This window comes from Microcaecilia unicolor, chromosome 3 (genome assembly GCF_901765095.1).
Source record: "Microcaecilia unicolor chromosome 3, aMicUni1.1, whole genome shotgun sequence".
Lineage (NCBI taxonomy): Eukaryota > Metazoa > Chordata > Amphibia > Gymnophiona > Siphonopidae > Microcaecilia > Microcaecilia unicolor.
The window spans coordinates 86817504-86840064 of record NC_044033.1 but is presented as its reverse complement, the minus strand read 5'-3'; the positions used below and the strand labels follow the sequence as shown (position 1 = coordinate 86840064).

Genomic DNA, 22561 nt, shown 5'->3' with positions numbered 1-22561 from the left:
TTTACAAAGAATAAGTCACAACAGCACTTTCCCAATTTTGAGCTACATACAAGCCAGGTAAATCAATGTGTCTCAGCTCACTAAGGAAACCACATTTTCAAACATAAAATGCAGCTCTTAAAAAGTCACTAAACCACTTACTCCAATAACCCAACGTAGGACAACTTTTTAAGAAAATAAAACGTGTGCTAAAATTTTAGCATTTTGCTCGCTTTTTTTTTTTTTTTATTTAAATAAAGCTAGACTCTAATTTGAGTCAAATACTATGCCACGCACACACACGAAGAATACAAGAATAATGGAGCTGCAGGAGCGCCCCGCATCAGAGTCCTCCTCGCTTCCTGCCTGACTCCGGGCTCTGCTCTCTGCTCCAACGACAACAAAAGTCAAGAGACAGGGCCAGACAGGGAATCGAAGCTGAAAAGCACCTGGTGCAGAACTTACTGTGCGAGCTGGATTATCGCGACTCTCTCCCTTGCAGGAAGCTGGAAGTCCCGATATGCCGACAGAGGCAACAACTAGGCGGCTGGGGACCGCTTCTCTCTCGCGCGCGCTCTCTCCGCGGGCGGGTATAAGCAGCAACCAATCAACCCTGGAAACCAGCTGCCGCGTGGAACCCCAGCCAACGCTTCTCCACAGAAACCACCGCCGCCACCAACGCCAGGAGTCGACGGAGGGAAACACAGCACAGTGACCCGAACAGAACAACTGAAGAACCGGTGTCGGTATCTAAACCGTGAGGGACGAACAGGAAAACCTATGGAAAAACAGCCTCAATGGTCGCCACCCCAGCCGAGTCTCCTGGGAACTGTAGTTTTCTGCCAATCCTGAACAGCGCACGGTGGGAAGGAGGATCAGACTCTTACGTAAATAGGTCGACGGAATTTCCCAGCCTGTGTTTGCGCAAGCTCTGAAGCGGGCGCTCGTTCTTTCCGTCCCTGCTCTTTTTTTCTTTCTTTTCCCGGCGCGTGCGTTGTGTATTTGACGTTTGGCTTCTAATCAGTATCACCTTAAAATTCGCCGATCGCTTGTTTTGACCAAGGAGGTTGAAGACGGGATGTTCCTATCTAGTCCATTATACGGACTGAAGCTAGTAGGCGTAGTTTGCCTCCAGTAGGCGGAGCTTTAGTTCACCCAAAAACAATATCAGACGCTATTGAAAACAGAAGCAAAATATTGTGACAAATAAATGCGTGGTTCAGTTCCACTTGGACAGGCAGTGGCACTGCCGCAGTGCCTTAAGAGGTGGAGGACAAAATAATTTTTGTATTACTTATTTGAAAGCTTCGCATATCAAGATATAAATATCATTAAATAAAAATGGAATATCACAACAGCTTAAATAATTATTCTAGCTAGTAGAGAAACAGCAGGTGTAACTGCTGTATTTTGTGCTCATTTTTTTACACTGTTCTATACTGTACAGGTGGCGAGATTTCATTTTTTACACTGTTCTGTACAATACAGATGGCGACATTTCAGTGAGGCTATCCTGTTTCTTCATGGGTTCATCATCTTAACTGTTGTAATCTGTCTTGGGAAGCCTGGTGTTATAAAGATGGAATGTACTGAAATTCAATGGAAGTAAAATTAAACCTTCCTTTCTTTGGGGCACATGGAATTACATCTGCATCTGTTTTGTAGAAGTTTACATTTTAGATACACAAATGGATTATGCGGGTTTGAGCATATTACAGGGACAAGTGATTTTATAAGTCAAAATAAAATATTTTGTTTCATGCAGATCTCTCATTTGTTTAAACATATCTAAATGGGCTCTAAGCCCTTAATGCAGTCCATTGGTTTTCTTATATTTTGTTCTTGTGCTTTATACTCTGCCAAAATTAAACACTCTTTTCTCTTCTAAATGGTTGATAATAAAAGGAGCTCATTGTGAACACTACCTACCCTAAAAGGTTGTTTTTTGGCTGTCCATGAGGAATTGTGATACTGAATAAATAAGTGTATGTTGGTGTCCCTAGTCATGCAGCCAAAGGTTATATAATCCTTACAAGATAGCCAGTTACATTTGTACCCTACATTTTCCCACCTAATCGTTTAGTGGAACATAAACACACAGGCATGGTATGGTCACAGTTTCAATGTGGTAATACTAAGGCCCAGCTAAGGAACAGGTTATTTAAAGTTAGTCTTCACTGGATCAAACTTGCTTTCATTGTTCCATCACATCCAGCTGGATAAGCAGTGTCTTAAAAGGTGGAGGATAAAGGATTTTGTTTTTACATTTATATCCAGCTATAACAATAATCAATGGGTGTGGATTATCAATAGCACTACTGCAAACTCCACTAAGAGAAATCCACAAAATGCAGTATTACTGTATTTTTCGGACTATAAGATGCACCAAACCATAAGACGCACCTAGGTTTTAGAGGAGGAAAATAGGAAAACAATTTTGAAGAAAAAAGTGAGGCGGAGATCTGCTGGAGGACCACAGGTTGTGCAACACTCTTGTATGGAGACAGCAGTTTTGCACAACCTGTGTGGCTCTGCAGTGAAATTTGTCCTCCCCTGCCATCCATGTCCAACGATTCTCCTCTCTCCTCTGCCCTCTCCTCCCCTCCATGTCCAGCAGTTCTCCTCCTCTCCCCATGTCCAGCGATTCGTTCAAACCCCCGCCCACCTGCCCGCCTGTCCACCCTCAGCTCCTCGACTTTCCGTTCGTGCAACCGTGCTCCCTGCCTTGAAATCTTTAATTTACATACCTGAAGTCGCGGCGAACCAGCAGTAAGTAAAAGCAGCAGGCAGGCAGGCTCGCCTTGTCGCTTCCCTTCCCTCTCAGCGCTTCCCGCCATTGGGGAAAGGAAGTTACATCAGAGGAAGGCGGACGCGCTGAGAGGGAAGGGAAGCGACAAGAAGGTGAGCCTGCCTGCTGCTTTTACTGCTGGTTCACCGCGACTTCGGGTAAATTAACGATTTCAAAACAGGGAGCACGGGTGCACGAATGGAAGGGAGTAGGCAGGTGAGCCGGACCTCACAAAAAAAGCACTGGGCAGAGTTGAGGAGCGCCAAGCGGGGCCCCTTTGAGCGCGAGGCCCTATGCGGTCGCAACGCTCACCTCGGCCTAAGACCGGCCCTGGCCCCCACACACACACACACACACAGCGAGCAGGTATGCTACATTCGGATTGTAAGACGCACCCACATTTTCCTCCCAGATTTTTGGGGGAAAAGTGCATCTTGTAGTCCGAAAAATACGGTACATTTATATCCCATATTATCCTAAGCAAACGGGTTCAATGTGGCTTATATTTGAAAATACAGTGAGACAGAATAATAAAATTCAGTTATATCATTGGTGCAAGTACATGTATATGTCTGAATCATTTAACAAAGATGAGGTTACCATGCAGCTGGACGTTTAAAAGTGTCCTTTAATGATGCCGCATGTTCAGAAATCATAGCCATAAGTATAGACAGTTATTCAAATATTATCACATGCATAAACCAGAACGAGCATCCATAAACACGTTGCAAGTAAACAACAATTTCTACAGAGTACATCCAGAATTTAATTTTTATTTTCTCATTTCCATATTCCAAAATTCCAGACAACAGATGTATGGATCATCAGGACCCAAAGCAATCCAAAACAAGTAAAGTAAAAAAAAAAAAATCCAACAAACAAACCACACAGTTTATACCTAATACATACCTGTGAAATAGTAGTAATAATAATAACAAAAAACCAAGTGCTACTATGGATTTTCAGTGTGCCCCAAACTTGGATTTACCCTCTAAGCCAGAGCGTTCCAAACTGTGGGTTGCAACCTCAAATGGGGTCACAAAATCCACATTTAGGGTCACAACTTGGTTAGGCTCTCCACAGGTGCATCATTCTGCACCTCCATGAGGTCACACAATTTTATTTGGTCACTATCATGGGGTCACGGCCACAAAAAGATTAACAAGTTCTTAAGCCTTAGCTAATTCTCACATTAACTGCATATTATGGAATGGGGCAGAGAATGGGCATGAACTGTGCCTTGCAGTTCACATGTGTTAAGTTACCACACGTTAACTGTTAATGCAACAAAGAAAGCATTTAACACCGCCTTAATAGATAACGTTTAGGGCCTGATTCTAAGTCTATGAAGGTGCCTATTTTATAAAAACATAAACACCTATAACAACCTATGGAACTTTGTGAATCTAGGTGCTTTGAAAATATGTCTCTTTGTGTCATTTATTAAATAGGTCTCAAAGCCAGCCCATTTAGTGCACAACATACAAAATGGTTACAACAAAGGTATAAAAATATATCATTTTCAATGTAATTATTGGAATGAAAGTTTATGCAATTTACACTTGCTATCTTTATTTTTTAATAGTCTTGCTCCCAGTCTCCAGTTTCTGCTTTCCTCTGTCTTCTCTTAAATCTGTTTCCAGGGTCTCCTGTCTACTTTCATTTCCATTTCTTTTCTTGCTGGTCTTCACTTCCTCACCTATATCCATCATGGAGGTTCCTAAATTTAGGCATACTTTATAGAATACGCCTAGGTGTATTTTTAAGGCGCCATATATAGAATCAAGTCCTATGCATAACCATGGCGGATATCTTGATAAACTGGACTAGGGAATACTCCAGGAATAATATGATATATACTTCCCCAAGGACAGAGAGTTAAACACTTCAAAGGTTTAACTAATGCACAAAAAGTAACTTTTTAAGTAGAAAGGAAGTTCTAGGACTAGGCTAAAAGGGAGCAAACAGAAGCATAACATTAGAAAATGTCAAGAGTTATGTAGGGAATTGTCTCCCAGTGGAGGTGGTAGTGCCAAAGAGTAACATAATTCAATAAAGAATTGAATAATTACAGAAAATCTTTAGTTGCAAAGAATTAATGGAAAGTAAGAGATCAACTGGGTCACAGGAAAATCCCTGGCCACATAACACAAGATATTCTCATGCAGCAACAAAATGTTGGGCCTCCTAGTGACACCAGTCCATTCTGACTCACTCCAATAAATCCTGGGACGCAGTTGTTTTGATCCAATTCCACTATATACAGAAATCCAGCAGGCATGTTACATTGCTGTCTTCATCTCATCACTTCAACAGTCCATAGGAGGTGAACCTATTTTGATAATAAAATGCTTAATGGAGTTCAACAGGAGTCCTCCTGAGTGTTAGTGAAGTGTTATTAACTCCTGTGGGCCCTCCTGATATAAAGCTGTCTCGGAGGTGTTAGTACTCATAACCTCTGAAATCTAATCACTGCAGTTGTTCCTCCCAACTTTCTGGTATAATGCTCTCCTCTCTACAGTGGGTAGAGACTAGAGAGGACACATCCAAACTGGTTAACATCTCACATGGACTGTGTTGAGGCAAATAAGTATATAAGCATCACCATATTGGGACAGACCAACCCACTGTCCTGTTTCCAATAGTGGCCAATACAGTTCACAAGTATCTGGCAAGATCCCAAAAGAGTAAAACAGATTTTATGCTGCTTATCCTAGAAAAAAAAACAGTGGATTTTCCCAAGTCCATCTTAATAATGGCTTATGGACTTTTTCATTTAGGAAACTAGCCAAACCTTTTTTTTTTTTAAACCTTACTATGCTGACTGCTTTTAGCACGTTCTCTGGCAATGAATTAGAGTTTAATTACATGTTGAGTGAAGAAATATTTTCTCCAATTTGTTTTAAACGTATCACTTAGTACCTTCATTGTGTGTCCCCTAGTCCTTGTATTTTTGGAAAGAGTAAACAAGTAATTTACATCTACCCATTCCACTTCACTCAGCATTTTATAGATCTCTATCATATCTTCTCTCAGCCATCTCTTCTCCAAGCTAAAGAGCCCTAGCCGCTTTAGCCTTTCCTCACAGGAGAGTCGTCCCATCCGCTTTATTATTAGTGTTGCCCTACTCTGTACCTTTTCTAATTCCGCTATATCTCCTGACCTATTTCTTCAACCTCTGAGAAGCCACAAGGGACCTTCTCTCTGCTAGGCCTCTGATCCATCACCACAAAAAGCATCAGTGACAAATCTGTGCATATGGCCATGTTTTAACATCTGTAAAATAATATGGCTCCTCACATATTGTAAATGTCTTTGACAAAGCATTCCATTCATGTGAAGCTTGATCTTTCATAGATTCTAGTAGCTGATAATCTTCAAGCCCTAATCAATGGGATAGCAATATTTGATCTTCAGAATATCTCAGTGGTCTCGCTGGTGAATACACTGACATCAAGTTACAAACATATTCTGGTCCTAGTCCCCCAAATGCACGGTAATAAGCAATTTAAATGCAATCAATTCCACTGTGATCTAGTAGAGCAATGCCATTATGAATGAATATCACCAAAAGTGTACAATTGAACACAAAAGCTACCACTACCTTTTTCACCTCAAATCTCTCTCTTCAAAATGAACAACCACACGAACTATAGATGCCCTCTCCACATTGCACAACACTATTGTAACTCCATCAAAATGTCAATTATAAGCCACTTTAAACTGAAACTTGTTTTTGGATAATAGTGGGATACAAGAATGCATAAATAAATTATTCAACCCCATTCCCTCGCCCTTTGTATATTTTAGCAGTTGTATTCTGGATCACATGCAGTCTCGTACAGAACAGTACCCAATATGCCAGACTGCAGCAATCCAGCTGCGAAATTAAGACAGTCTGCATCAGCTGCTTCAAAATATCATCTACTTTATTATGTAACTAGTAAAAAAGGCCCGTTTCCGAAACCAATGAAACGGGCGTTAGCATGTGTTTTGTGTGTGTGTGTGTATGTGTCACAGAGTTATTTTGTGTGTGTGTGTGTGAGTGTGTGAGGGTGCGGTGTGTGTGCAGGTTGTTGATGTGTGTCTTTTATTGGTTTGTTTTGCTTTTTTCCTTGGGGGTTGGGGGATGTGCTGTGCTGTGCTGGCAAAGTGGGTTGGATTGGTGTGTGGCTTTGAGGGTGTGTTTCTGTTGTATTGTGTGTGTGTGGTTTTGTCTGTCAAGGAGGTTTGTGGAGGGGGGTCTTTCTGTTGGTGAAATGTAAATGTGGTTGTAGGGGGGTCAGCCTTTGTTGAGTGTTGTTTTTTTTTTCCATATTTTGTTTTTGTGTTGTGCTGAGGCAGCAGTGTTGTTTTAGATGGGCGGAAGGTAGAGGAGCACGTTCTTTGTCGGTATTTTTTGGCCGTTTCAGGGCTGCTGTAGGGGAATGCTGGAAGAGAAATGTGCTGTTGGAAGCAGCGTCATCTTTTTCCATTGGGCTGGGGTTCTGGGCATCCTGGAGGTGGGTGACGGCTTGCCTGAGGACAGGGATGGTTGTTTTAAGTTGGCGGAAGGGAGAAGAGCACGGTCTCGGGCCGTCGGGGGGTGATCCGGTATGTTTGGTCCATTTCAGGCCGGCTGCAGGGGAATGCTGGAACATTTATGTGCTGCAGGAATCAGCGCCGTCTTTTTCCGGGTGCTCGGGGAATCCCCGAGGTGGGAGACAGCTTGCCTGAGGCTGGGGATGGTTGGGCACGTCCTTGGCCGCTTCGGCAAAAGGGGAAGAGGAAGGGGGTGGGGAGTTACCTGCAGCCGCCTGAGAAACCATGTATTCTTTGTTTATTTTGTATTATTAGTTTGCATTTCTGTTGAAGAAAGAGTGGATGCCTTTCGAATGATGGAGGTGCTGCGTCGGTGTGCGGTTGTTTCGTTAGTTTGGCAGCTAGTCTCCAGCGATTCCTAGGCAGGGAAGGAGTACTCCTCCCCCTTCCTTGGTCGCTGTTTGCTGCTGGCTGGGTCGCGGGTAATCCTTCCAGCTGGGCCGCAGCTTGTCCTGTTCACCCACGTCCCAGATGGTGACGGGCACGTTGTTTTCCGGCTCCTCTGACTCCATGTCAAGCGATCCCAAATATAGTCTGTGCTATAGGCCCTCTGGCACTCTTCAGTACTGGCATTAGGCATTTTAAAATTTCTCCCCCCCCTCCCCCGGTCTATTTTTGCACATACCCACAGCAGGAATATTCTTCTCTCGTTCCAGCGGTGGTTCTGTGCTCTCCGTGCTGCACAGATAATGAGCCATTCTGCTGGGGAATGCTCCTCCCTTATTGTCACGTAGTTTCCTCTGATTGGTCCGTCTTACGTTGCCTAGTGTTGCCTGGGAACGGTGTTGTGATGGTTCTTTGTGTTTCAGAATGTTGAGGGTGTTTTTTCTGATTGGTCCATCATGCGAGGGCGGGGCAGAGAGACATGGTCAGTGTTGTGGCTTCACCACCATGAATCCATGAACCCTTCAGTGAGTGACTGAGTGACTTCAGAACGTTGTCTTCAGAACGTTGAGGGTGAGTTTTATTATAGTAGATATCTAAGACGTCTAATCAGTTGTAAAATCAAAAATTATTTTTTAACTACTATATCCACCTGTTTGTCTACCACCACTCCCAAACTATGGACCCAAGATTCTAATTGGACCAAATTCCCCATTACTGGGACCTAAGCTGGACATTCGTCTGTGCCATTTGTTTTCTTTGGATTTAGGATTAAAAAATTGTCTGCCATCCAGCTAGATATTGTTTTCATACACTACACAAGTTTACCATAGGCCATTTCCAGTGTGGACTCCTGGTATAATTTGAATGTCATCTGTCCAAGTGTAGTTAATCAACCCCATAGTGTCCATCAAAACACTCAACAACAGCAAATAAACATTAAACAGCATAGAGAGCATCTAATCGAAATAATTTAAGGCTGGAAAAATCCAATATCTGTGCTTAAATGAAAGAAAACAGGTGGTTTATTTGTAATTAATATTGATCATATATTCTTTATGTAATACCTTATGTAACACTTTGATGTGAGCCCGAGTGTAAAAATGTGTGACTCAAGTGTTGAGTAATGGAGGAGAATCAGACTGACAGCTATACAATACATAACAGATGTGTGACCTGCCAGCATGAGGGAGGAGCCTTATCACAGTTGAGCATTTGTAAGTTAATGAAACACAAGTATAGGACTTCAATACTCTGAGGTTACTCTTCACATGTTATTCTAATCATATGCTATTCATGCCAAACTGTGAGTTATTTTATAATTATAATAGTGTCATGTGGACTTTTCACATGTAAAATCTGCAATTAGTAAAATACACACACAGCCATCATCCTTTTAAAATTCACAGGCAGGCCTGTGGGTACAAAGTTGACTGCTAGGGGAGGCTGAGAGAGTGAGCATTTGGTGGGCTGGCTTTTGACGATAGAGTGCCTAGTGAAGATGGCTGAGGCCCAAGAGATGCTGGTGAAGCTAAACTGGGAGAGAGACTAAGAGTTATAAAGACTGGCTTTAAGGTTAAGGAGGAGCAGGGGCGTAGCCAGGCACCCAATTTTGGGTGGGCCTGGGCCCAAGATGGGTGGGCAGAAGAACCCCACCCTATCCCTTAGGTGATTTTGTCTCTCCTCTCACCTGCATGCCATATGGTCTCTCAAATATCCCTCCTCTCCTGCACACCTTTTACATTTCAGATTTTCACCGGCAGTGAGTAGCAACTAATACACATTACTCAGGTAGGCCCCACATCCTTCCCACTGTTGCAGCTTCCTGTTTCCGCATAGGCGGGAATACGTCAGAGGGAAGTCTGTGGGGCCGGTATAAGCAGTGTGTATCAGTTGCTGCTTCCTGCAGGCGAAGATCTGCTGTTCATAAGGTATGCAGGAGGGACAGTTGTTGGGAGTTTTCAGCTTGGGAATCTCTGCCGGCCACATCATAGGTGTGCTGCTACTGGTGGGCCTGAGCTCAAAGTGGGTGGGCCCGGACCCACCCAAGCCCACTCTTGGCTACGCCACTGAGGAGGAGGGCTTAGTGAGTGGGGTTGGGGAGAAAGAGAGAGAAAGAGAGCAAGCACAGGCATAGTTTGTGGAAGACAGGAGAGCTAGACTGAATCCTGAGATTATTGATGACTTCTTATTCATCCACAGATTAAAAAATCATAACAGTGCTTCATAAGGCATATTTCTCAACTCTAGGGCATACAGAATAGGTTGTATTTTATACCCCTGGACATTTTAACAGGGTGGATTAGGATTCCTTGGGGTAGTAGAAATCAGCTATTGTAGCTGTTCATCACTGTTATTGTTTTCTATTTGTAATTTATACACAACAGTTGCACGGCATATTGTTCCTTTTTATACTTTAATAAAAACATTTAAATATAAAATCTTAAGTGTTTGAGGCTTCTGTAGATGAGAACAGAGCCCACAATGATGGGGCGGGGACAGGGACAGAACCTGCGGGGACGGAGATGGGGCCTGCGGGGACAGGGTGGGGATGGAGACAGAACCCGTGGGGATGGGGACAAATTTTATCCCCGTGTCATTCTCTACTTTTATTGATCTCCTGATTAGATTATGGCAACATTATGCTGGTATTTGTTAGTATGCTTTGAGGCATTTAAAGACTCTTCAAAATGCATTAAAACCTCTGCTGGGGAGGGGAAGTTGTCATGATCATATAACCCCCTTTGTTCCTTTGCTATATCTGGTTCCTGGTTAAGTGCCACATAGAATTTAAAGTTGTTACTTACATATAGTAGATGATGGCAGATAACGACCTGCATGGTCCATTCAGTCTGCTGACAAGATAAACTCATAGCATATGGTATGATGCAATATAACATATGTATACTTGATCTTAATCTGTACTTGCCATTTTCGGGGCACAGATTGTAGACGTTTGCCCAGTATCGGGTCTTATTCTCCAACTATTAGAGTTGCTGTCAAAGCCCACTCCAGCCCATCCAGATCTATCTAGCCATAATCAGGGCACAGACTGTAGAAGTCTGCCCAGCATTGGCCTTGTTCCCCAACTACTGGAACTGTTGAAACCCCATATATAAGGCTGTTTATGAGATGACCCCTGGCCACATTGATTATGTGCCAGGTAGGTCCCTAAGATCACTTGCAGCCCATAGGATAGCCATTCCTGCTCTCATCTGGCTCACTTGATAGCTACATGTGCATTCTTTTGGATAGCCCCCAGCCCCTTGGAATCAGCTCTCTGTCCTTTTGAAGGGAAAGTCCTCATAAGAAACTACTACACTAGACATTCAAGACATTACTGAAAACGTTTTACTTCACAAAGACCTTTGGGGACTTGGGTAGAGTTCCTTTGAGGTGTGAGGGTACCTAGGAAGGTGTGGTTGCTTCTACTGTTTGTTGTGAGCTGTCCTATCAATTATTGTAGTTTTGGGTTACTATTTTACCTCTGTAAACCACTGTGGTAATGTGAGCAAGGGTAGGCCCAGATCCCGGACAAAGCGGAGCTATTTAGTGGGTTCAGGGGAGCAGAAAACAATACTTTATTAAAAGTGCCAGGTATGAGGGGTCCTGTTAGCTTCACAGGCAACGAAGAAAATAACATAAACAAGTTGTATTCAGCAAAGTCCTCCAGTGCCATAGCATTAGGGTTACCATATTTGCGGAGACAAATGCTGCCCCACTCCAGCCTGCCCCTTGTTCCACTCCAGCCCCACCCTTCACCCCACCCCAGTCGCACAGTCATTTTGATCCTCCAAGAAAGCCAGATTCTATAAGCAGTGAAAATACTGGTAAAAGTAACAAAAATGCATTTTCTTCCGTAGTCTAAATACAAAATTGTTTTAAAGATTTATAATCCAACCGGCCATGGCACAGATGATTCCACTTGAAGCAGCTTTGTGAAACAGTGAATTCCTGTTTGGTTTTGGTCAGATTGCCAGTGACTGGTTGGAATGGATTACAAATCTGTAAAATAATTTTCTGATGGAAAATTGCAGCAGAGCATCATGTTGGTAGATGGAGCAAGTTTAACAGAGCACTGAAATAAAGAACATTATTGCTGATTCAGATAACACATAATTCTGTGCGGACCAGGCAGAGAGTTTAAGCATGCATACTGCAGTGTATGCCCCTTCAGAAAATGCAGCACTCTTAAACTCTCTACCTGGTCTCTTTTTCCAGATGCTTCCTTCTCCGTGCAAGGTGGTGACTTTTTAGGATTGCCTCAAAAACTAAGATCTTGAGGACTGGGAAAGGCCTCTCAGGTCAGGACAGGTCAGATTGATTAGTAAACATTTGAAGGGTTTTTCCCCCCCTTATTCTCTCCCTCCTCCTCCCCCCCCCCCACACCCCCAGCACCAGCCCCTAAAAGAAAGATTCTTCTGACTTCTTGATCTTAAGTGTTTTAGGATTCAGAACTCTGAAGAAAAAATAAAGCCAAGGATCACATTCACAAGGGTTGGCCCACGGATTGGCCTTGATTTACAGTGGAATATAACGTAGCAGAAAGGGACAGATAAATGCTGCTTTGGTTTAGGAACTGTGTCCTGAAAGAGGCCCTTCTGTTTGGGGGATGTACTTTCTGTAAGAGCCACTGCTGGAAGAACGTTTCCCTAGGGGCTCTGTCTGCTAACTGCTGTATCTGTTTGGGGACTGTGTCCTCTGCAGCCAGGAACTTAGGGGCTGTGTCCTGTACTGGAACGGCTGGATGAGAACTAGAGCTTCAATTCCTGCTGACACTCCCTGTGACCTTATAGGCAGTCGGTAGCCCAACTGTTTGGGGAGGCTAAAGGGGGAGGCCTAAGGGGTGGTGCCAACCCCTCCATAGAGGCCTGCAGCTGGTCTGCCTCTTTCTCTTACATTACACACACACATTTCACTTGCCCACAGCTTGTGGCTCTCTCTCTCTCTCTCTCATCCCACTTGCCCAAAGACAGTCTGCTACTGGCTCTTTCGCACACAAACATATAAAAAAACAATCAAGTACACACAAAATTCTAACTTGCGCACAGTTTTCAGCAAACTCGATGCTTCAATGAATCTATTCTAACACCATGTTTGATGTTATGACAAATTAAAATTAAATTAAAGTGTTGATGTCACCTCAGTAAGATCTCCGAGGACAGAAAGAGCAACAACTTTCTTCACCTGGATATCTAACCCATTCTGTCATCTCCATCTTAGCTATGTATTTCTCTATTCCGGAATTGGTGATCACCATTACGGAACAATGTAAGCCACATTGAGCCTACAAATAGGTGGGGAAATGTGGGGTACAAATGCTACAAATAAATAAATAAATACACATTGGCGCCAACTCCGTAGGTGCTCGAGCACCCCCAATATTTTTGCACCCACCGTCACCTAACCAGAACGAGCCATCGGAAGTTCTGCTTCCAACCCCAGCCCAACCTGCCCGCCCTCTTCTCCCACAACAGTCCTCCGTCCTCGCCTTCCTGTCGTCCAGAATTTAAAACTCATTTTACCTCAGGTCGCGGGCGGCGGCAATGAAAGGCGAGCCAACTAGCCTTAAGCCTTCCCTTCTCTCTCAGCTCTGGTCCCGCCCTGATTTCCTGTTTCCACGAGGGCGGGACCAGAGCTGAGAGAGACAGGAAGGCTGACGACGAGCCTGCTTGCCTTTCACTGCGTCTGCGACCTGAGATAAAATGAGTTTTAAATTCTGGGTGGCAGGAAGGTGAGGATGGAGGGCTGTTGTGGGAGAAGAGGGCGGGCAGATCGGGCTGTGGTTGGAAGCGGAACTTGGGGGGGGGGCTGAGGGGGGCAGGTGGCATTTGGGGCGAGTTACTGGACATGGAGGGGAGGGGAAGGGAGAGAGGAGAAATCGCTGAACATGGATAGGAGGGGAGGGGAGAGAGGAGAAATCGCTGGACATGGAGGAGAGGGCAGGGGAGAGATGAGACTTGTTGGACATGGATGGATAGAGGGAGGGGAGGGCCGGGGAGAGAGGAGAAATCGCTGGATATGGATGAGAGGGGAGAGAAGAGAAATCACTGGATATGGAGGGGAGGACAGGGGAGAGAGGAGAATTGCTGGATATGAATGGAGGAGAGGGCAGGGGAGAGAGAAGAAATCGCTGGACATGGATGGGAGGGGAGGGGAGAGAGAAGAAATCGCTGCACATGGAGGGCAGGGGAGAGAGGAGAATTGCTGGATATGGATGGAGGAGAGGGCAGGGAGAGAGGAGTGTTGCTGAACATGGATGGATGGAGGGGAGGGCAGGGGAAAGAGGAGAGTTGCTGTACATGGATGGAGGAGAGGGCAGGAGAAATGCTGGACATGTATGGAGGAGAGGGAAGACAGGTAGGAGATGCACATGGATGGAGGGAAGTAGATGCACAAGGATGGAGGGCAGGGGAGAAAGCAGAAATGCTGGACTGGACATGGAGTGGAGGAAAGCCAGAGGAAGTAGATGCACATGGAGGGGAGAGGAGAAATGCTGGACATGGATGGAGGGGAGGGAAGACAGAGGAGGAGATGCACACGGATGGAGGGGAGCAAGGAGAAATGCTGGACATAGATGGAGGGGAAGGAAGAGAGAGGAAGTGAGATGAACATGGATGGAGGGATGGAGAGAGAGGAGAAATGCTGGACATGGATGGAGGGGGTAGAGGAAAAATGCTGGATATGGATGGAGGAGAGGGAAGAGAGAGGAAGGAGATGCATATGGATGGAGGGGAGGGAAGACAAATGAAGAAGATGCATACTGATTGAGATGAGGGAAAGGAAAAGAGGAGAAAAACTACACATGGATGGAGAAAATAGACGCTGGATGGAAAGGGGGAAGAGAGGGGCAGACACTGGATGGAAAGGGGAGAGAGAGGGGGTAGATGTAGATGGAAAGGGGGGGGGGAGAGTTAAGATCGAGGAAAGAAGAAACAAGGGACTGAGACCAACACAATTAGAAACAGTAAACGGCCAGACAACAAAGGTAGGAAAAAATGAATTTTATTTTTAGTTTAGTATAAAGTAGTGTGGTAGCTGTGTTAATAAATACAGAAAATGGAAATAAGGTAATATCTTTATTGGACTAATTTTAATACATTTTTTACTGATGTTTGGAGACCAAACCCTCCTTTCCCATATCAGAACAGAATACCGTAACAGCAGTATACTGTCCTGACCTTAGGAAGGAAAGAGGTTTTGGCCTCTGAAAGCTAATTGAAAAATGTATTTAGTAACAAAGTAACATAGTAGATGATGGCAGAGAAAGACCTGTATGGTCAATCCAGTCTGCCCAACAAGATAAACTCATATGTACTACTTTATGTGTATATCTGACCTTGATTTGCATCTGCCATTTTCAGGGCACAGACCGTAGAAGTCTGCCCAGCACTAGCCACGCCTCCCAACCACTAGCCTCGCCTCCCACCACCGGCTCTGCCATCCAATCTGCTATGCTTCTGAGGATCCATTCCTTCTGAACAGGATTCCTTTATGTTTATCCCACGCGTTTTTGAACTCCGTTACCTTTTTCATCTCCACCACCTCCTGCGGGAGGGCATTCCAAGTATCTACTACTCTCTCCATGAAAAAATACTTCCTGACATTTTTCTTGACTCTGCCCCCCTTCAATCTCATTTCGTGTCCTCTAGTTCTACCGCCTTCCCATCTCCGGAAAAGGTTAGTTTGCGGATTAATACCTTTCAAATATTTGAACGTCTGTATCATATCACCCTTGTTTCTCCTTTCCTCCAGGGTATACATGTTCAGGTCAACAAGTCTCTCCTCAAATGTCTTGTAACGCAAATCCCATACCATTCTCGTAGCTTTTCTTTGCACCGCTTCCATTTTTTTAACATCTTTCGCAAGATACGGCCTCCAAAACTGAACACAATACTCCAGGTGGGGCCTCACCAACAACTTATACAGGGGCATCAACACCTCCTTTCTTCTGCTGGTCACACTTCTCTCTATACAGCCAAGCAACCTTCTAGCTACGGCCACCGCCTTGTCACACTGTTTCATCGCCTTCAGATCCTCAGATATTATCACACCAAGATCCCTCTCCCCGTCCGTACATATCAGACTCTCACTGCCTAACACATATGTCTCCTGTGGATTCCTACTCCCTAAGTGCATCACTTTGCATTTCTTCGCCTTGAATTTTAATTGCCAAACCTTAGTCCATTCTTCTAGCTTCCGCAGATCCTTTTTCATGTTTTCCACTCCCTCCCGGGTGTCCACTCTGTTACAAATCTTAGTATCATCCGCAAAAAGGCAAACTTTACCTTCTAACCCTTCGGCAATGTCACTCACAAATATATTGAACAGAATCGGCCCCAGCACCGATCCCTGAGGCACTCCATTACTCACCTTGCCCTCATCCGAGAGAATTCCATTAACCACCACCCTCTGGCGTCTGTCTGTCCGTCAACCAGTTCCTAATCCAGTTCACCATGTCGGGTCCTATCTTCAGCATATCAAGTTTATTTAAGAGCCTCCTGTGGGGAACCGTGTCAAAAGCTTTGCTGAAATCTAAGTAGATTACGTCTATAGCACGTCCATGATTCAATTCTCCGGTCACCCACTCAAATAATTCAATGAGATTCGTTTGGCACAATTTACCTTTGGTAAAACCATGTTGTCTCGGATCTTGCAACTTATTGGCTTCCAGGAAATTCACTATCCTTTCCTTCAGCATTGCTTCCATTACTTTTCCAATAACTGAAGTGAGGCTTACTGGCCTGTAATTTTCAGCTTCTTCCCTATCACCACTTTTGTGAAGCGGGACCACATCCGCCGTTCTCCAATCCCATGGAACCTCTCCCGTATCCAAGGATTTATTAAACAAATCTTTAAGAGGACCCGCCAGAACCTCTCTGAGCTCTCTCAATATCCTGGGGTGGATCCCGTCCGGTCCCATGGCTTTGTCCACCTTTAGATTTTCAAGTTGTTCATACACACTTTCTTCCGTGAACGGTGCTATATCTACTCCATTCTCGTATGTACTTTTGCCAGTCAATCTATTTAGCAAATTTGTTTTTTCTTCATCATTATCTACATAGCAGTTCGCAGCATCTTTCAGTCTCACAATTCCCTTTTTAGTCTTCCTCCTTTCACTAAATATACCTGAAGAAATTTTTGTCACCCCTCCTTACCTTTCTAGCCATTTGTTCTTCCGCTTGCGCTTTCGCCAGACGTATCTTCTCTTGGCTTCTTTCAGTTTCATCCAGTATTCTTCTTCAGTTTTTCTGTATTTCAGGAACGCCAACTCTTTAGCCTTTATTTTCTCAGCCACTTGCTTGGAGAACCATATCGGTTTCCTTTTTCGCTTGCTTTTATTTACTCTCCTTACATAAAGGTTTGTGGCCATATTTATATCTTCTTTCAGCCTGGACCACTGTCCTTCCACTTCTCGTTCATCCTCTCAGCCCATCAGCTCCTTCCTCAGGTATTTCTCAATTTTACTGAAGTCAGCACGCTTGAAATCCAGGACTTTGAGTTTTGGGTGGCCGCCCTCCACTTCAGCTGTCATATCAAACCAAACTGTTTGATGGTCACTGCTGCCCAGGTGGGCACCTACTCGGACATTTGACAAACTATCCCCATTTGTGAGCACCAGATCCAGCGTCGCTCCCTCCCTCGTGGGTTCCGTCACCATTTGTCTGAGCAGAGCACATTGAAAAACATCCACGTTCTCTCTACTTCTTTCCGATTCCGCAGATGGAACCTTCTAACCTACATCCGGCAGATTGAAATCTCCCAGCAACAGCATCTCTCTCTTCTTTCCCAACTTTTGAATATCTGCGATCAGATCTTTATCTAGTTCCTCCAATTGTGTTGGAGGTCTGTAGACAACACCCACGTGGACAGAGGTTCTATCATCTCTTTTTAAGGTGATCCATATCGCTTCTTCCTTTCCCCAGGTCCCTGTCATTTCAGTCGCTGCAATATCATTTCTCACATTCAGAGCTACTCCTCCACCTTTACGACCATCTCTATCCTTCCTAAATAGATTATAGCCTGGTATGTTTGCATCCAATTCATGGGAACCATTGAGCCATGTCTCCATGATTGCAACAATGTCTAAGTCTGCCTCCAACATCAGGGCTTGAAGGTCATGAACTTTATTGCTTAGACTGCGAGCATTTGTGGTCATCGCTTTTCATCTACATATCTGTGGAATTTTTTCTTCTGTGTAGTTTGTTGTTTAGTGTCACTTCCTGCTGCGTTGGTAAGAAGTGATTTGCTAAGATTGTTATTTTCATTGCTTTCTTTTCTACTGACGCATCTTGTCTTTAGCTTTAGCTGGGGGTGACTACTTGAAGTGAACTGCCTCCATATGCCACCCCCGCCTTCTAGTTTAAATGCCTAGAAATATATTGTCTGAATTTCTCCCCAAGGATGGTTTTTCCTGCCGCGGTGAGATGCAGCCCATCGTTACAGTATAGTCTTTTGTTTTTCCATGTATTGCCACATCCTCCTATGTACCTAAATCCTTCTTGGTGACACCAGGCTTTGAACTAGCTATTGAAATTCTCAGTACTTTGCAATCTTTTCTTTCCCTTTCCTAAGGTAGGTAGTACTTCCGAGAAAGCTATTGTTTGTATCAAAGGTTTTAACCCCTCTCCCAGCTCCTGAAAAGCTCTCTGCGTGGCAAGTGGGGTATTACTAGACAATCAGTCACAAAAGAGAGGGTAATACAGTATACAAGTATACACCACAGACCAAAAAAAAGCAACACTGGGCCTTCAAGATAGAGATAATAGCCGTCCTTTATTCTGAAAAAGACCCGACACGGCCGTGTCTCGGTGCACAAGCGCCTGCCTCAGGGGTCAAATTATATCTTCACGGTATGTAAGCAGGGATTTTCACACAATCCTGATAGATTACCAGCTACCGCTGAAAGTGCATCGAACAAGTCGGATGCTGTCTGTTAGAAAACTGTTAGTCTCCATGGGTGACTATTTCCGAGGACGGGTCCGCGAAGGGGCGGGACAGACCTTATTTTCAAAAAAGGTGGGCGTCCATCTTTTGTTTCGATAATACGGTTGGTGCCGTGCAAATGCATTGGATTTGGGCGGATTTGAGCTGGGCGGTATCGGTTTTCAGCGATAATGGAAACCGAAGCCGCCCAACTCAAAAACGAACAACTCCAAGGCATTTGGTCGTGGGAGGGGCCAGGATTCATAGTGCACTGGTCCCCCTCACATGCCAGGACACCAACCGGGCACCCTAGGGGGGACTTGTAAAAAGTTTAAAAAAATTTAAAATACCTCCCAAGTCCATAGCTCCATTACCTTGGGTGCTGAGCCCCCCCAATCCCCCCCCAAAACCCACTGCCCACAACTCTACACCCTTACGATAGTACTTATGGGTGAAGGGGGGCACCTAGATGTGGGTACAGTGGGTTTTGGAGGCGGTTTGGAGGGCTCCCATTTACCAGCACAAGTGTAACAGGTAGGGGGGGATGGGCCTGGGTCCACCTGCATGAAGTCCACTGCAGCCACTAACAACTGCTCCAGGGACCTGCATACTGCTGTGATGGAGCTGGGTATGACATTTGAGGCTGGCAAAAAAATGTTTTAACATTGTTTTTGTTGGGAGGGGGTTAGTGACCACTGGGGGAGTCAGGGGAGGTCATCCCTGATTCCCTCCAGTGGTCATCTGGGCAGTTGGGGCACTTTTTGAGGACTTGTTCGTGAAAAAAAAGGGTCCAAAAAAAGTGACCCAAATTCTTGCTACTGCTGCCCTTCTTTTCTCCATTATTGGCCGAGGGCGCCCAGCTCTCCTCGGCCAATAAACACGCCCCAGTCCCGCCTTTACCACGCCTCCGAATGCCCCGTCAACTTTGTTCATTCCTGCGACAGACTGCAGTTGGAGGTGCCCAAAATCGGCTTTTGATTATACTGATTTGGGCGCCCATGAGAGAAAGGCACCCATCTCCCGATTTGGGTTGAAATATGGTCGTCTTTCTCTTTCGAAAATAAGCTGGATGGTGTCCCACTGCCCCAGCGAGGCTTTCCAGGTCTGCTTGTGGCTGGGGAGGCTTAGGCCTCTTATACTGGGTGCCTATGTGTGGCCATCAGAACAGGTAAAAACTTAGATTCCCCCCCCCCCCCCATTTACTACACTCAGTATACAACAGTGTCAGACTTGCCTTGGGTGCCACTTGCTTCTTCCCTCGCTCTCAGAGTCAGGCTCAGCCAGCGCCAGCCTCCGCCGTCCATTGGACTCCTGTTGTGTCGCTGGAGGGGGACAGAGGGGTCACCACATGGCAGTAAGCCAGAGCACAGCAGCAGGAGTGGAATGTGCTTGACCAATGAGGTTCAGTCCCGGTGACCTAGTCCAAAAATGACCTCGAGAGATCGCTCCTCCCTGCTGGGTCCTTCTTTGGGGCTGTGTGCAGAAAGTGCATGAGGCGGGCCAAGTGAGGGAGTCTTATTGAATCGACAGCCACACACCCAGCATGCACCAGCCCACCAGTAGATCAGGTGACCGTGAAGTTGCAACCTCACTGGCGCATACGTGTGCTGTCTGAAAACCAGATGAACTCTCCCCCCCCCAAAAAAAAGGCTAGACATCTGACAGTACCCTCGAAAGGAGGACATGTCCGGGGAAACCCGGTCTTACATGGCATACACTAAGGTCTCTTGTCAACAATATTTACCAGCCTGCCTCCAGCTGGGTAAAGAAGACAGTTCCTCAAGGTCCCAAATTAAACTTTGTCTACCTGGTTGTCATGGTTGCAGTTCACAGACATTGGGTGGAGGCATATGCAGTGGGCCTTTGCTGCTTCCCTTTGGGTCTCCTTAACCTAGCTGTGACCTGAGCTTTTATACTACCTAGACCATGCCCTTCTGCCTCCACCCTCCCCTGTCAATTCCCCCTTAAGCAGGACTCTGTGAGGGAGCATCCTCAAGTGGCTGTGTCCAGTAGCATAGCCAGAGTTTAATTTTTAGATGGGCCTGGAGGTGGACTGGGTGGGCACAGGCCTCGCATTTCCTCTCCACCCACTACCACCCCCCGCCCGCTGCCGCATTTCCTCTCCATCCGCCCGCTATACCCCCACCCCCCCCGCGACAGCCCCCTGCACATGGTCAGTTCTGGTCATTTTTACTGACCTGAAGTGCCGTTTTCCCTCCAGCATCGGCGATTCCCATAGCCAGCCTTCTGCCAGCGCGCATCGTTGGAGCCTCTTCTCAGGTGCGTCCCGCCTACTCTGCAACTTCCTGTTTTCCGCAAAGGTGGGACGCAGGAAGTTGCAGAGTAGGTGGGACGTGCCTGAGAAGAGGCCCCGACGATGCGCGCTGGCAGAAGGCTGGCTATGGGAATTGCCGGTGCTGGAGGGAGAACGGCGCTTCAGGGCAGTAAAAGTGAGCAGACCACGCAGACGGGAAGAGCGGGCAGAAGAGGCTGGGCGGGCCTGGAGCAAAAGTGGCTGGGTCTGGGCCCATCCAGGCCCACCCGTGGCTACGCCCCTGGCTGTGTCTTATAGACTTCCTCACAACCGCTTTGACCTTTTTGAATTAGGTAGTATATCAAGTTTATTAAATGTAAACAATAAATGATTTGGGGTTAAAAATTAGATGAAAAGACACAGGAACTGCTGTTGACATTTTCCACGTTGTTTCAAACAAATGCACATCCCTAATGCATAATATCTCATAAAAGCAGGAGGTATGTTTCTTGTACTTGTATACGCTGAGGAAATTTTAGAAGCGCTTACTTGAGCATGTAAAATGCTGTTTTTGAGCAATTGCTCAAATGTTTCATTTGATCAGTGCTTTCGGACAGGAGGCAGCCAGGCATATCACATAAGTAATAAACCAAAAATACCTTGCACAAACATATGTAATTATTAAAACATTCTGCAAGATGGTGTAAGTCTCAGAAAATCAGGATTGTCAGCTAAAGATATCGCAGATGATCAGCTTCAAATGATAGTTTCCAAAAATTATAGCAATTTTATAAACAATTTTAAAAATTGTACATAAAAGATTTGTCTGCACAAGCAGCAAGAACTCACATGAACTCCATGAGTCATTATGCCACTGCTTCTGGGCTGTATCCACTGTGCGAGCCAAACTGTGGAGCTTCTCTCTTTTTATAGAAAACATGTGAGAGCCATACTGAAATTACCACAAATCAGTTTAAAATCTGTTGCTAAAGAACATACAAAAATACATCAGAAACTTTAAAACCAGAAGCAATATAAGGAGGGGCATAATCAAAAGGGACGCCCAAGTTTTCCTGGGGACATCCTTGCAGGACAGCCCCGTGAAGGGGCAGGGAAACCCGTATTATTGAAACAAGATGGGCATCCATCTTTCGTTTCGATAATATGGTCGGGGATACCCAAATCCTGAAATTTAGGTCGACCTTAGAGATGGTCGTCCTTAGGCTTGGCCGTTTCTGATTTTTCGGCGATAATGGAAACCGAGGGTGCCCATCTCAAAAACGACCAAATCCAAGGCAATTGGTCATGGGAGGAGCCAGCATTCGTAGTACACTGGTCCCCCTGACATGCCAGGACACCAACCGGGCACCCTAGGGGGCACTGCAGTAGACTTCACAAATTGCTCCCAGGTGCATAGCTCCCTTACCTTGGGTGCTGAGCCCCCCCAACCCCCCCAAAACCCACTCCCCACAACTGTACACCACTACTATAGCCCTAAGGGGTGAAGGGGGGCACATACATGTGGGTACAGTAGGTTTTGGGTGGGTTTTGGAGGGCTCACATTTACCACCACAAGTGTAACAGTTGGGGGGGATGGGCCTGGGTCTGCCTGCCTGAAGTGCACTGTACCCACTAAAAACTGCTCCTGG

General features: G+C 45.4%; 1 protein-coding gene across 1 annotated transcript in view; it reads right to left on the bottom strand.

The window, feature by feature from the left end:
• The window catches only part of PELI1 (pellino E3 ubiquitin protein ligase 1), a 170913-nt gene extending 169819 nt beyond the window's left edge, over positions 1-1094 (bottom strand). The window contains exon 1 of the mRNA XM_030196147.1: positions 445-1094. The gene's annotated coding sequence lies outside the window, so the exon portion shown is untranslated. The remainder of the gene's footprint in view (positions 1-444) is intronic.
• Positions 1095-22561: the final 21467 nt, after the last annotated feature.